Source organism: Rhinopithecus roxellana, chromosome 16 (assembly GCF_007565055.1).
Source record: "Rhinopithecus roxellana isolate Shanxi Qingling chromosome 16, ASM756505v1, whole genome shotgun sequence".
Taxonomy (NCBI): Eukaryota; Metazoa; Chordata; class Mammalia; order Primates; family Cercopithecidae; genus Rhinopithecus; species Rhinopithecus roxellana.
In genome coordinates this window covers 7,039,329-7,054,806 of record NC_044564.1, presented here as the reverse complement: position 1 = coordinate 7,054,806, position 15,478 = coordinate 7,039,329, and positions in this window count along the sequence as shown.

The following is a 15,478-nucleotide window of genomic DNA, read 5'->3' as shown; positions in this document are numbered from 1 at the left end:
CAAAGGATACAGGTGTCACTATAACACATCTGTCACTGCTCTCATGGAACTTTCAGGCTGGTGGGAAGAGAGAGCTCTTAATCAGATAACCACACACTTATAATTACAAACTAACATATATATGATCTGAAGGAGAGGAACACATTTCTCTCTTTTTCTCTTTCTCCTCAGCTTACTGAATGGCATCTGATGCCAATCAGTGGAATGATTGGTAGGTCATTGATTGATTGATGATTGCATGAACAATCTCATTTGATACCTATCACATCCTTATGAAGCAGATACTTTTATATCTACTCATAGATGAAGAAATCCAAGCCCAGAGAAACATCTTTTACTTTTGAGGTTGACTCTTTTCCCACCCTCTCCTTTTGTAGCCAGTGGGCCACCCACCTGTTGTGCCTCGGCAGTACCCTTGTGCTGGTCCACTTCACTCCAAGGACTGCCACATCCCTGGTCCAAGTCCCACTCATGTGATCATGTGTGAGCTTCCCAGCTGGTCTCCATACTGACCATATCTTCCCCTCTCCACTCTGCTTCTCAAGACTTGTCTAAGTATTTCACTCTGACTGTGCATTAGATAACTCTGAACACTTTGCCAAGGGTCTCCACAAAAGCATTTTTCTAATATTGTTTCTTCTGTGCAAGACTTTGCTCTTGTCCCGTCTCCTTATTATTCACTCTTCTTCCCTGTCTTTGATGCTAGGCCTGCTTATTACTATCTTTTGAAATTCTTTTGAAATTATTGTCCCTGTCTAGAATCCCTTTTTTTCCTCTTCTTCCCTGTATTAGTTTGTTTTCATGCTGCTATAAAGAACTGGCCAAGACTAGGTAATTTTTAAAGGAGAGAGGTTTAATTGACCTACAGTTCCACATGGCTGGGGAGGCTTCAGGAAACTTAGGATCATGGCAGAAGGGGAAGCAAACATGTCTTTCTTCACATGATTGCAGGAAGGAGAAGTGCCAAGCAAAAGGAGGAAAAGCCCCTTATAAAACAATCAGATCTCATGAAAACTCACTGTCACGAGAACAGTAGCGTGAGGGTAACCGCCCCCATGATTCCATTACCTCTCACCAGGTCCTTCCTATGACACGTGGGGATTATGGGAACTACAATTCAAGATGAGATTTTGGGTGGGGACACAGCCAAACCCTATTGTTCCCCTATTCAAGTTCCTAGCTAACACTTTTTTTTTTTTGAGATGGAGTCTCGCTCTGTCACCTAGGCTGGAGTACAATGCTGTGAACTCTGCTCACTGCAACCTTTGCCTCCCAGGTTCAAGCAGTTCTCCTGCCTCAGCCTCCTGAGTTGCTGAGATTACAGTCACGAACTGCAAGACCCAGCTAATTTTTGTATTTTTCGTAGAGATGGGATTTCACCATGTTGGCCAGGCTGGTCTTGAACTCCTGACCTCAGGTGATCCACCCACCTTGGCCTCCCAAAGTGCTGGGATTACAGGCGTGAGCCACCATGCCCAGCCCCTAGCTAACATTTAAGCCCGATTTAATTTGTGCCTTCTCTGTGAATCTATACCAGCCACTGCAATCTACTTTGGCTGAAAATTAACGGACTTGTGATATTTTGTACCACAGTATCACTTTAGTTTCATGTATTCACCACCCCAAGAGGCATTCACTCTTAAAGTAAGTTGGATTCTGCAACTGAAGATAGGCTGCCATCAAATGGAGTGGTGTAACACAGTCTTACTGGTTGGAGTCATTCGGCGAGAGATGGAGTTTGTATAAAAGAGGATGCTATGACCCCATTCTGTGAGCAAGGCAGACTTGGCTAGTCAATCTTGCTACTCGTTCTCACTGAACTCAGACTAGCCTTAGAATCCTTATCTCAGTGCTTGTGGAAGTCACTGCCTGAGGGTTGGGGTTGGTAGGAGAGGTGCATCATCTTTGTTATCCTTTGGTTAGGTGCATGCCTTCTCTGCGATTCAACCTCCCCTTTTTCAATCCTGGGTTTTTCACAACATTTCCCAATGAAAAAAATCTTTAAAAATTAAATTTAATATTAATAATAAATATGAGTACATCCTTAGAAGTTAGTGTTTTCTACTTTGCTCTCTTTTTGTTATTTATTTTTAGGAGCAATACAATGCACTGTAAAAAATTCAAGAGGCACCAAAGGGTATTTAATAAAAAACAACTCTTCCTCCTACCTTGCTTCTGAGTCCTCTATTCCTGCTCTCTAGAGGGGACAGCTGCTAGCAGTTCCTTGTGTATCTTTCCAGGATTATTTTATAAATGCACAGACATATATGTATACATTTATTTTAAAACTCGTATGTTAGCATATAAATGGAAATACTAAGCCAAAGAGTATATTTACTTTATTTTATAGATATTATCAAATTGCTCTTAAATAATGATGTACTAATTTATATTCCCACTAGCAATACATAACAGTACATGCTTTCCAACATTCTCCATAATACTGTTTTCGGACTTTTTGATCTTTGCTAAATGATATATAAAATTACCTCATTGTAGCCTTAATTTACATTTATCTTATTATGAATGTGAATGAACATTATTTCATAAACTTAAGAATTACTTGTATTTCTTCTTTTGTGAATTCTCTGTTCACATTCTTTGCCAATTATCTGTTGAATTTTTGGTCTTTGTTGCTATTAATTAATTAATTATTATTATTATTTTTGAGACAGAGTCTCGCTCTGTTGCCCAGGCTGCAGTGCAGTGGCGTGATCTTGGCTCACTGCAACCTCCACTTCCTGGGTTCAAGCGATTTTCGTGCCTCAACCTCCTGAGTAGCTGGGACTACAGATACATGCCACTACGCCCAGCTAACTTTTATATTTTTCATATAGATGGGGTTTTGCCATTTTGGCTAGGCTAGTCTCGAACTCCTGACCTCAGGTAATCTACCTGCCTTGGCCTCCCAAAGTGCTGGGATTACAGGTGTGAGCTACTGTGCCCAGACTGTTGCTATTAATTTAGAGTAACTCTTTACGTTTTGTGGACATTAGCTCTTTGTGATATAAATTATATATATATTTCTGTCATTAGTCTTTTGACTCTATGGTTCTTTTTCTTTATGAAAAGTACATTTTAACTTATGTAATTGAATTAGTAAATTCTTATTTTATTGGTTTTAGGTTTTATGTTATACGTAGAAGGCCTCTTTCCATTCTAAGATTATAAAAATATCCTCCCATGCTTTTCTTCTAGTACTTTCATAGTTTCACTTTTTTAGATGGTTAAATACTTAGTATACCTGAAATTTATTTTGGTGTAAGTTGTAAAGTGAGGCTCCAACTTAATTTTTTTTTCACCAAAAAATTCAGCAGAAAGAATAGGCAGAAGGTTACTCAGAGTTCCACATCATGGTAAAATTGTGAGGCATATCCTCCTCTCAGCTGTAAGCTCTGTGAAGGTGGAGGCGGTATCTCTTTTACTGTTATTGCCAAGCACCTGGCACATCATAGGTGCTCAGTGAATTCTTGTGGAATGATGAAGGTAGTTCCCTTATATACTCACTAGAACTGGCTGAAGGCTTTTATGCATTCCATTCTGCAACAGAGAGACTTCAGCCCACCCATCCTCACCCCTAGGATCAGAGTGACCAACAGTCCTGGTTTGCTTGGGACTGTTCCAGTTTTAGACCTGAAAGCTCCGTGTCCCAGGAAACTCCTCAGTTCCAGGCAAACTGGGACTGTAGGTCACCATAGGTTAGGATAATTCTCCTTCCCCAGGAATGTGAAGAGCATGCTCAGTGGAAGCCGGTGTTGGGACCGCTTCTATAGGTGAAGAAAGGTTTTTCCTTTATGTGCCTGATTTTCTTTTCTTTCCCTCCCTCCCTCCCTCCCTCCCTCCCTCCCTCCCTCCCTCCCTCCCTCCCTTCCTTCCTTCCTTCCTTCCTTCCTTCCTTCCTTCCTTCCTTCCTTCCTTCCTTCCTTCCCAGTCTTGTCACCCAGGCTGGAGTGCAATGGTGTGATTTCGGCTCACTGCAACCTCTGTCTCCTGGATTCCAGTGATTCTCCTGCCTCAGCCTCCTGAGCGCCTGCAACAATGCCCAGCTAATTTTTGTATTTTTTAGTAGAGATGGGGGTTTCACCATGTTGGCCAGGCTGGTCTCAAACTCCTGACCTCAGGTGATCCACCAGCCTTGGCCTCCCAAAGTGCTGGGATTACAGGCGTGAGCCACTGCACCCGGCTACATATGCCTGATTTTCTATCTCCTACAAAATTTACTGAATACAGCCTGGTCCAGTCAGGATCAATGTATGTTGGCTTCTAGCCTTCATTTCTACCCCCACTGCTGCTACCTCTTAAGCATTTTCTCTTGGTGGTACAGCTGGTGGGTGGCATGGCTGGGATTCCCACTTGGCTCTTCTGACCTCAGCTCCAGCTGACTGTCCCTTTCCTTCTCTGGTTAGGGGTATCTTTCCTTGAAGGTAAGAAAACTGAGTTCCAAAGAAAGAAAAGGGGAGATTTGTTCCAAGAGACACAGCTATGAAGGCGTAGAGTTGGGGCTTAGAACTCAGATCTCCTGGCTCCAAATCAAGTTCTTTCCTTATATACCATCTCTAGGTGGAAGCCCTCATCAGGTCTCATTAATAGATTACCAAGCTAGTTGTTGCCACCCGTCTTTTCTCATCTTTAGATTGAGCAGTTTGGACTGATCAGCAGTTCCCACTCTACTGTGTGGACTGGTGTCATTAGAATTACTAGTGGAGCTTTGTGAAAAAATAGATTGCTACAAACAGTCTCCAGATATCCTAAACAATTGATGCAGAGTGGGGCTTAGAAATCTGTAGTCAGAAAAAATGTTCCAGGTGATTCTGATATGCAGCTGATTTGGGACACTCACTCAAGCAGTGCTTCCCAACCTTTAGGGTGCATAGGAATCAGCTGGAGATCTTATTAAATGCAGTGATGGCCTCAGGACTAGCACTCTGAAAATTCTGCATTTCTAACGAACTCCTAGGTGTGTGTTGATGCTGCAGCCTGGGCACCACTTGCCTGGTAAGACCGTAGGTGATATTGAACAGTATTTCTGGCTTTGATATCTTAGGATTTCAGCTTTCTGGAAGGTTCCTTAGCCTCTTCCTGCTAGCTTTCTGCTCAACTCTGTGTTGACTTATCCTCTGCTCTCCAGGCCCCACTGTACTCATGAATGCATTTAAGTCTGCTGGGGCTGGCCTCCTGGCATTTCTCAATATGTGGCTTGCCCTTTTCTTAACAAGCCCAAGTTCTTAGATCATCCTTCCCAGCACACAGACATTTAATATGTCTTGGTTCACACAGCAGCTGCTGTCACTGCAATGGCATGTTGTTATTGGATTGTTAGGACGTACCTTGAGAGTGGAGGTGGAGGGGGAGTTCTTTCAGCAGAGCAGCTTCGGTGCAGTCTGTAGGGTGAGACTGGCAGGGGGAGGTAGCAGGGACGTGCCCCAGTCCAGAGGTAGTAACAGGGGGACTTAGAGTCTTTCTGGCCCCTGAGGGAATGACTATTTTCTTCCTGCCTCCTCCTTCCCTATCTGCTGTCCCAGAGTCCATGGAGACTCTCTCCACTTCCTTTGGGGACCTTGTGACAGCTGGTGGCAGGGGAATGCCTGGATGACTCACACTTCGGTGCCTGGGGAGGTTGGAGAAATTTGGCTGAGTGGGTCCCCAGGCTCTGTGTGGGGAAGAAAATCATATCCCTCAGTGAGAGGAATCCCTCTGGCTCACTTTCCTCATCCATTCTTTAGGACCCTCTCTTATATTTATTTAGTTATTACTATGCACTAGAATCTTTGAAACCCTTCTGCACAAACCTACATTCTTCTTGCGATTCTCCTAATATGTCACCGTGGTCCTCTTGCCTGAAATGTCTTGCCCCTTCCTTGTCTACCTGGTAAACTCTTTGTTGCAAAACCAGCTCAACTATTACTATCTGCAGGAAGCCTTCCTACCTCTGCAACAGGGGTACTCTTTCTTGCCCTCTGTGCCTCTCTAAGATGTGGATAATAGCTTGAATCTGAGACAGGTAAGGAAACAGATGATTGTGTCTGATGCTGCCCTAGACTCAAAGCAACCTGGGGCCAGGGCTCAGCATGGAGTAAGTGCTCAGGAAATTAACTCTTGGAGACATGCGCAGGCTTAGGCAATTCTTAAAAGCTGTCAGGATTAAAAACTACTTGTAATGTCCTTCTAGGATTGAGAACTACTCTCCAAGAGATCAGAATGGATGGCTAAGTGGCTCAGGCTGTGGGGAATAAATGACTATGGGGTAGGAAGCTGCAACCTGGCTAACTTGTCCATCACGTTAGCAAAATGTTCTTTAAGTTCACATAACTAGCATTTATTACATTCTACTATGTTCTGGGCTTAAGTTTAGGAGCTTGGGATACAATAATGAACAAGCCATAATCCTTCTTTTTTTTTCTTTTTTCTTTTTTTTTTTTTTTTGAGACGGAATCTCGCTCTGTCGCCCAGGCTGGAGTGCAGTGGCCGGATCTCAGCTCACTGCAAGCTCCGCCTCCCGGGTTTATGCCATTCTCCTGCCTCAGCCTCCGGAGTAGCTGGGACTACAGACGCCCGCCACCTCGCTCCGCTAGTTTTTTGTATTTTTAGTAGAGACGGGGTTTCACCATGTGAGCCAGGATGGTCTCGAGCTCCTGACCTAGTGATCCGCCCGTCTCGGCCTCCCAAAGTGCTGGGATTACAGGCTTGAGCCACCACGCCAGGCCTTTTTTTTTTTTTCATAGAGCCTTCAGGGAGAGTCAGAATTAACTAACAAATGTGTGGGGGAAAGTGTGTCAGGTGGGAATAATGGCATGCAGAAAGGCCTGGGGCTGGGAATGCAAATGGCGCATTTGAAGACTTGAAAGAAGACCACTGGAACTGGAGCTCAGAGAATGATGGAGAGAAAGGTGTGACTGACCCTAGAGATTTTTCATTGAGAACTAAAAATAAAATCCTAAGCACCCCCAACCAGCTGAACGGACCCCTTTCTTGGCCAAGGGGATCCCAGAGAAACCTTAAAAATGATTCCAGGCCATAATGGGACAGGAGGTGGGACATGCCTCATCATACCTCCTTCCTTTTGCAGTTTAGACACAAAATGACCAGCATTAATGTTAAAATAGAGGTCACAAGATTGAGGCGATGGACTCTTCATTGGCAATAAAACTTATAAATGAAACCTAAGGCTACGCCAGGCAGGGGTTAAGTCCCTTGAAAGAATAAACTATGTTCTAACTGCCACAGGTTGTTCTTTTTCTCTGGCAGCTAAACAAGCACTGGCCTCAAGATAATCAATATTAAAACAGTTGCAGCTCCACCAACCGCTTGATGCTGGCTGACTGACCTCCCCTTCCACAAGCCAGTCACGACAGCTTTGATTGGACAAGAGACTGATTTCAGTAATTTTCTCCTGATAAAAGAACACGAACCATGGACTGGTTCTGGCCAGTCCATGGAGGCTGCACACTGAATGCCTTCATGTCCCTGCTTCATGGTTTTTTTTTTTTTTTTTTTTTTTTTTTTTTTTTTAAATAGAGACAGGGTCTTGCTCTGTCGCCCTGCCTAGAGTGCAGTAGTGTGATCATAGCTCACTGTAGCTTCGAAGTCCTGGGCTTAACTCATCCTCCCATCTCAGCCTCCAGAGTAGCTGGGACTATAGGCACCTGCACCATGCCTAGCTGATTTAATTTTTTTTTTTTTTTTTAAGTTTTAGAGACGGGGTCTTACTATGCTACTCAGGCTGGTCTCAAATTCCTGTCCTCAAGCCATCCTCCCATCTCAGCCTCCCGAGAAGCTTGGATTGTAAGCATGAGTCACTGTGCCTGGTTAACCATTGGATTTTTTTTTGTTTTTTTAGACGAAGTCTTGCTCATCACCCAGGCTGGAGTGCAGTGGTGTGATCTCAGTTCACTGCAACCTCTGCCTCCTGGGTTCAAGCGATTCTTCTCCCTCAGCCTCCTGAGTAGCTGGCATTACAGGTGACCGACATCACAACTGGCTAATTTTTGTACTTTTAGTAGAGACACAGTTTTGCTATGTTGGCCAGGCTGGTTTTGAACTCCTGACCTCAAGTGATCTGCCTGCCTTGGCCTCCCAAAGTGCTGGGATTATAGGTGTGAGCCACCACATCTGGCCTTACCATTGGAATTTTGATAAAGATTGCATTGACTCTGGAGGTTGCTGTGCATACCTCCAGGAATTAATAATAAACAATATTAATTCCTCTGGTCCATAAAAACTGGGTATCTTTCCCTTTATTTGTGTCTTTTTCAATTTCTTTCTTTTTTTTTTTTTTGAGACAGAGTTTTGCTCTTTTTGCCCAGGCTGGTGTGCAATGGCCTGATCTTGGCTCACCACAACTTCTGCCTCCCAGGTTCAAGCAATTCTCCTGCCTCAGCCTCCCGAGTAGCTGGGATTACAGGCATGCACCACCATGCCTGGCTAATTTTGTATTTTTAGTAGAGACGGGGTTTCTCCATGTTGGTCAGGCTGGTCTTGAACTCCTGACCTCAGGTGATCCACCCGCCTCGGCCTCCCAAAGTGCTGGGATTACAGGCGTGAGCCACCACACCTGGCCCTTTTTCAATTTCTTTCATCAGTGTTTTGTAGTTTTCAGTGTACAGGTCTTTTATCCTCTTGGTTAAATTAATTCCTATAGATGTATTTGTTTTTGATGCTATTGTAAATGGGATTATTTTCTTGTTTTGTTTTGAGATAGTGTATTGTTAATGTATAGAATGGTTCTGATTTTTGTGTGTTCATTTTGCATCATGCAACTTTAATTTGTTCATTAGTTTTACTCATTTTTCATGGATTCTTTAGGGTTTTCTACATATAAATCTATGTCATCTGTGAACAGAGACAATTTACTTCCTTCTTTCTGATTTGGATGACTTTTACCTCTGTTTCTTGCCTGGTTGCTCCAGCATTATAGAGCTGTTAGAGAAAAAGGATACTGGTTATTTACCTTAGAGGAGGAGAGAAGAATAATTGGTAGGAGGTAGGAGGAAGAGTTTGGTAGGGCTGGCAATGTTCTACTTCTTGTGTGAGAAGTGATATAATATTCACTCTGTAATATTAATAATTCACTGAGCAATTACTTATGTTTTCTGCAGTTTTCTGTATGCATCTTTACTTCATTGATTTTAATAACCACATAATGAGATACTGCTACACACTACTATGATGTCCACAGTTCTGACATCCAAAATGAGATTCATTTAGATTGTTGTATAAAGCTGTAGTTTGTTCATTTTCCTTGTTGTGAGATGCTCTGTTGTATGAAGATATGATGTATTATTCATCAAGTCTATTATTGAAGAGGCAGCCAATTTTTGGCCATTAAAAGTAATACTTGATGGTCATTCTTGTGTGTGTTTCTTGGCACACTTGTGTACTCTTTTTGTTGGATGTTTATATATGAGTGGAATCTCTGGATTTTAGGATGTCCCTATCTTCAATTTTAGTATATATTGTACTGCCAACCTGACTTTCAAAGAGGTTGTACCAAATTACAGTTCTATCAGCAATGTATGAAAATTCCAGGCTGGGCGTGGTGGCTCATGCCTGTAATCCCAGCACTTTAGGAGGCCGAGGCAGGCGGATCACGAGGTCAGAAGATTGAGACCATCCTGGCTAACATGGTGAAACCCCATCTCTACTAAAAATACAAAAAATTAGCCGTGGTGGTGGGCACCTATAGTCCCAACTACTCAGGAGGCTGAAGCAGGGAGAATGGCATGAACCTGGGAAGTGGAGCTTGCAGTGGGCTGAGATGGCGCCACTGCACTCCAGCCTGGACAACAGAGTGAGACTCCATCCCTCTCAAAAAATAAATAAATAAATAAATAAATAAATAAATAAAAAGAAAAGAAAATTCCAGTTGCTTCACATCATCTGTGATACATAACGATGTCAGTCTTTTTCATTTTGGCCGTTCTGGTGGGTGTGTAGTAGAATCTTCTGATTTTTAAATGAGGATTTTTGTGATTACTAATGATATTAAGCCCTTTAATGTTTTTTAGACATTTAAAACATTTTTTTGTATTTCCTTTCTTTTTAACTTTTAGGTTCATGGGGACATGTACAGGTTTGTTATATAGGTAAATTGTGTGTCACAGGGAGTTGGTGTACAGATTATTTCATCACCTAGGTAATAAGAATAGTACCCAATAGTTGGTTTTTTGATCCTCATCCTCCTCCCACCCTCCACTCTCAAGTAGACTCTGGTGTCTATTGTTCCTTTTTTTGTGTCCATGCATACTCAATGTTTAGCTACCACTTACAAATAACAACATGTGGTATTTTTTTGTTCCTGTGTTAGTTTGTTTAGGATGATGACCTCAAGCTCCCTCCATGTTGCTGCAAAGGACATGATCTTAGTCTTTTTCACTGCTGTGTAGTATTCCATGGTGTATATGTACCAAATTTTCTTTATCCAGTCTACTGTTGATGGGCATTTATGTTGATTGCATGTTTTGCTATTGTGAATAGTGCTGCAACGCACGTGTCTGTATGGTAGTACAATTTAGATTCCCTTGGGTATATTTTCAGTAATGGGATTGCTAGGTCGAATGGTAGCTCTCTTTTAAGTTCTTAGAGAAATATTTAAACTGCTTTCCACAGTGGTTGAACTAGTTTACATTCCCAGCAACAGTGTACAAGCATTCCCTTTTCTCTGCAACCTTGTAGGCATCTGTTATTTCTTGATTTTTAAATAATAGCCATTCTGACTGATGTGAGATGGTATCTCACTGTGCTTTTGATTTGCATTTCTCTAATGATTAGTGATATTTAACATTTTTTCATATGCTCATTGACCACATATATGTCTTCTTTTGAGAAGTGTCTGTTCATATCCTTTGCCCATTTTTTTTATGTTTATTTATTTATTTATTTTATTTATTTATTTATTCTTTTCAGTTGGAGCACAGTTTAATTTGCTGCTATGATGACATCGGCCGTTCATGAACATGAACCCTGACAGGTATAATCTTTTAGCTTCTATTTGTTTTAGAAATGTTACAGAAGAAAAAAATTAAAATAATGATGTGACGAATTGCTATGTAATGAGATATAAACTATGCTGTCAAAACATTTAAAAGATAAAGTATATACATACAGACAGGTATCGGTTTGGATCCCAACTCTGCTGCTTCCCAGCTGTGTGATCCTAGTCAAGATGGTGACCTTTCTGAGACTTATTTACTAGGCTTTTTTTTTTTTTTTTTTTTTTTTTTTATTATACTTTAAGTTCTAGGGTACATGTGCATAACGTGCAGGTTTGTTACATATGTATACTTATGCCATGTTGGTGTGCTGCACCCATCAACTCGTCAGCACCCATCAATTCATCATTTATATCATGGGTTGTTTGTTTTTTGCTTCCTGATTTGTTTAAGTTCATTATAGATATTGGGTATTAGACCTTTGCCAGATGCATAGTTTGCAAACATCTTCTCCCATTTTGCAGTGTGTCTATTTACTCTGTTGATAGTTTCTTTTGCTGTGCAGAAGCTCTTTAGTTTAACTAGGTCTCATTTGTCAATCTTTGTTTTTGTTGTAATTGCTTTTGTCATTTTCATCATGAAATCTTTGCCAGGGTTGAAGTCTGGAATGGTATTTCCTAGATTTTCTTCTGGGGTTTTCATAGTTTTGGGTTTTATGTTTAAATCTTTAACCCATCTTGAGTTGATTTTGTGTATGGTGAAAGGAAGGGGTCTATTTTCAGTCTTCTGCATATGGCTAGCCACTTCTCCCAGCACCATTTATTGAATAGGGAGTCCTTTCCCCATTGCTTGTTTTTTGTCAACTTTGTTAAAAATCAGATAGTTGTAGATGTGTGGCTTTATTTTGGGGTCCTCTGTTCTGTTTCACTGGTCTCTGTATCTGTCTTTGTACCAGTACCATGCTCTTTTGGTTACTGTAGGCTTGTAGTATAGTTTGAAGTCAGGTAGTGTGATGTCTCCAGAATTGTTCTTTTTGTTTAGAATTGCTTTGGCTATTTGGGCTCTTTTTTGTTCTATATGAATTTAGAATAGTTTTTTTTTTAAATTATGTGAAAAATGTCATTGACCATTTGATAGGAATAACATTGAGTCTATAATGTTGCTTTGGGCAGTATGATCATTTTAACAATATTGATTCTTTCTATCCATGAGCATGGAAGGTTTTTCCATTTGTTTGTGTCATCTCTGATTTCTTTCAGTAGTGTTTTGTACTTCTTATTGTAGAGATTTTTCACCTCCCTGGTCGACTGTACTCCTAGGCATTTTGTGTGTGTGTGTGTGTGTGTGTGTGTGTGGTGATTGTGAATGAGATTGTGCTCTTGATTTGGCTCTCAGCTTGGACATTGTTTGTATATAAAAATGCTACTAATTTTTGTACATGGATTTTGTATACTGAAACTTTACTGAAGTTGTTTATCACTGCTGACATTTTGTTAACTTTTTTTCTACTCTTTTGTAGTTTCTTTCTTCCTTTCTTAATCACCTGCTTTCTTCTTTTATGATAGAATGATTTTTTTTGTAGTGGTATGCTTTGATTCCTTTCTCTTTCTCTTTTGTGTATTGACTACATGTTTATTCTTTGTAGTTACCACAAGGCTACACAAAACCTTTTATAATTACAGTAGTCTATTTTGAAGCTTATGACAACTTAACTTTGACTACATATGAAAACTTTACACTTTATCTTTTCTCCCTATATTATGTTATTTTTTTCTTCAATTTTTATATTAAGTTCCAGGGTACATGTGCAGGACGTGCAGGTTTGTTACATAGGTAAATGTGTGCCATGGTGGTTTGCTACACAGATCAATCCAACACCTAGGTATTAAGCCCAGGATGCATTAGCTATTCTTCCTGATGCTGTCTCTCCCCCTGCAGCCCCTGACAGGCCCCAGTGTGTGTTGTTCTCCACCCTGTGTCCTTATGTTCTCATCGTTCAGCTCCCACTTATAAGTGAGAACATGCAGTGTTTGGTTTTTCTGTTCCTGCATTAGTTTGCTAAGGATAACAGCTTCCAGCTCCATCCATGTTCCTGCAAAAGAAATGATCTCATTCTTGTTTATGGCTGCACCGTATTTCACGGTGCATATGTACCACATTTTCTTTATCCAGTCTATCATTGATGGGCATTTGGGTTGATTGCATGCCTTTGCTATTATGAATAGTGCTGCAATGAACATATGCATGCATGTATCTTTATAATAGAATGATTTATAATCCTTTGGGTATATACCCAGTAAAGGGATTACTGGGCCAAATGGTATTTCTATTTTATTTTACTATATTTTATTTTTTTTGAGATAGTGTCCCACTCTGTTGCCCAGGCTGGAGTGCAGTGGGGCGATCTTGGCTCACTGCAACTTCTGCCTCCCAGGTTCAAGCGATTCTCCGGCCTCAGCCTCCAGAGTAGCTGGGATTCCAGGTGCCTGCCATCATGCCTGGCTAATTTTTTTTTTTTTTTTTTTTTGGTATTTTTAGTAAAGATGGGGTTTTACCATGTTGGTCAGGCTGGTCTTGAACTCTTTTTTTTTTTTTTGAGATGGAGTCTCGCTCTGTCGCCCAGGCTGGAGTGCAGTGGCCAGATCTCAGCTCACTGCAAGCTCCGCCCCCCGGGTTTAAGCCATTCTCCTGCCTCAGCCTCCAGAGTAGCTGGGACTACAGGCGCCTGCCACCTCGCCCGGCTAGTTTTTTGTATTTTTTAGTAGAGACGGGGTTTCACCGTATTAGCCAGGATGGTCTCGATCTCCTGACCTCGTGATCTGCCCGTCTCGGCCTCCCAAAGTGCTGGGATTACAGGCTTGAGCCACCGCGCCCGGCCTCAGTCTTGAACTCTTGACCTCAACTGATCCACCCGCCTTGGCCTCCCAAAGTGCTGGGATTACAGGCATGAGCCACTGCGCTTGGCCTCAAATGGTATTTCTGCTTCTAGATCGTTGAGGAATTGCCACACTGTCTTCCACAATGGTTGAACTAATTTACATTCCCACCAACCATGTAAAAGCATTCCTTTTTCCCTGCAACCTTGCCAGCATCTGTTGTTTATTGACTTCTTAATAATAGTCATTCTGACTGGTATTTTTGCATCCAGGAATTTATCAATTTCTTCTAGATCTTCTAGTTTATATACATAGAGGTGTTTATAGTATTCTCCAATGGTTGCCTGTATTTCTGTGGGGCCAGTGGTGATATCCCCATATCATTTCTGATTGTGTCTACTTGAGTCTTTTCTCTTTTCTTCTTTATTAGTCTAGCTAATGGTTTATCTATTTTATTAGTTTTTTCAAAAAATCAACTCCTGGGTTTGTTGATTTTTTTGAAGGAGCTTTTGTGTCTCTATCTCCTTCAGTTCCACAATGATCTTGGTTATTTCCTGTCTTCTGCTAGCTCGGGGGTTGGTTTGGTTTTGGTTCTCTAGTTCTTTTAGTTGTGATGTTAGGTTGTTGATATGAGATCTTTTTAGCTTTTTGATGTGGGCATTTAGTGCTATAAATTTCCCTCTTAATGCTGTTTTAGCTGCATCCCAGAGATTCTGGTACATTGTCTCTTTGTTCTTATTAGTTTCGAATAACTTCTTAATTTCTATCTTAATTTCATTATTTACCCAGGGGTCATTTAGGAGAGATTGTTCAATTTCCATGTAGTTGTGTGATTTTGGGTGAGTTTCTTTATCTTGAGTTCTAATTTAATTGCGCTTTAGTCTGAGAGACTGTTTGTTATGATTTCAGTTCTTTTGCATTTGCTGAGGAGTGTTTTACTTCCAATTATGTGGTCAACTTTAGATTAAGTGCCATGTGGCAATGAGAAGAATGTATATTCTGTTATTTTTGGGTGGAGGGTTCTGTAGATATCTATCAGGTCCACTTGATCCAGAGCCAAGTTCAGGTCCTGAATATCTTTGTTAATTTTCTGTCTTGAAGATCTGTCTAATATTGTCAATGAGGGTGTTAAAGTCTCCCACTATTATTGTATGGGAGGCTAAGTTGATTTGTAGGTCTCTAAGAACTTGTTTTATGAATCTAGTGCTGCTGTATTGGGTGCATATATATTTAGGATAGTTAGCTCTTCTTGTTGAATTGAACCCTTTAACATTATCTGATGCCCTTCTTGGTCTTTTTTGATCTTTGTTGGTTTAAATCTGTTTTGTCAGAAACTAGGATTGCAATCCCTGCTTTTTTCTGTATTTAATTTGCTTGGTAGATTTTCTTCCATTCCTTTATTTTGAGCCTGTGTGTGTCTTTGGACATGAGATGGGTCTCTTGAATACAACATACTCATGGGTCTTGACTCTTTATCCAGCTCACCATTCTGTGTCTTTTAATTTGGGCATTTAACCCATTTACATTTAAGGTTAATATTATTATGCCTGAATTTGATCCTGTCATTATGATGCTAGTTGGTTATTTTGAAGACTTGTTTATGTAGTTTCACTGGTCTCTGTACTTCAGTGTTTTTGTAGTGGTTGGTAACAGTTTTTCTTTTCCATATTTAGT